The 854-nt window shown below is 65.1% G+C and overlaps 1 protein-coding gene across 1 annotated transcript in view; it reads right to left on the reverse strand.

Moving 5' to 3' along the window:
* The window catches only part of CWC15 (CWC15 spliceosome-associated protein), a 17,602-nt gene extending 17,416 nt beyond the window's left edge, over window positions 1-186 (reverse strand). Inside the window, exon 1 of the mRNA XM_009334853.1 lies at window positions 89-186. The gene's annotated coding sequence lies outside the window, so the exon portion shown is untranslated. The remainder of the gene's footprint in view (window positions 1-88) is intronic.
* Window positions 187-854: the final 668 nt, after the last annotated feature.

The following is an 854-nucleotide window of genomic DNA, read 5'->3' on the forward strand; positions in this document are numbered from 1 at the left end:
CGCAGCCCCCCCAGGCCCCCTCCCAGGCGCCCTCCCTGCCTCCCCGGCCAGGCCCACCCACACGCCCACCACCTCCCCGGGTACTTACACCGCGGCCTCCTCCCCCCCCCTGCGCAATCAGGCCCCTACGCCACCACCATAATTCCGCCAAGCACCCACAAGGCACCGCGCGGGAACCACAGACACAACGCGGCGGAAGCTGCCGCCGAGGGAGGACTTACCATAGAGAGGGTTGGCGGCACTGTCACGTGAGGGAGGCGAGCGTGTCCGCCATGATGGCTACCGAGGCGGAAGTGGGCGCCGTGGCAGCGTTGCTGCCTGCGTAGCAATGGCGGCCTCCTCCTACCCTCCTGCTCCTCAGAGCGGGGTCGGGCGAGCCCAGCTCGGAACAGGGAGCCTGGGGCGCCCGTCCTGCGGGCCCGGAGTTGCCCTGGAGGAGGGCCTCGCCCTGTAGTGCTACCAGGCCATGGCACTGCGCTGGTCCTGCCCAGGCAAGGCCTCCCCTCGGCGGCCTGTGCAGGCCGCGGGGCTCTCGCCGGTGCGGTGAGGGGAAGCCAGAGGACACGTCGGCGGAGGGACAGGGCTTCAGGACGTACTGCAACCATTACTATACTGTTACCATAACCTGCTGGTGTGAGCCACTGTCGGGTCTTCTCTCACAAATTAGCTCATGAATAGACTTGCAAGTTGCGTATCTCAGAGGAGTCTGCTCGCTTGATGTCGGAGGCTTGGAAAAGGGCGGTGTATTAGTTACGTGAAACAGCACTTCACGGCTTCAAAGTGCTCACCCTGGGTGTCAATGCGAGGGGGGCTGGAATGATGAGGGAACGGCCATGGAAGAGGGAAGGGATTCA

Source organism: Pygoscelis adeliae, unplaced genomic scaffold (genome assembly GCF_000699105.1).
Source record: "Pygoscelis adeliae isolate BGI_AS28 unplaced genomic scaffold, ASM69910v1 Scaffold141, whole genome shotgun sequence".
In the NCBI taxonomy this organism is placed as follows: domain Eukaryota; kingdom Metazoa; phylum Chordata; class Aves; order Sphenisciformes; family Spheniscidae; genus Pygoscelis; species Pygoscelis adeliae.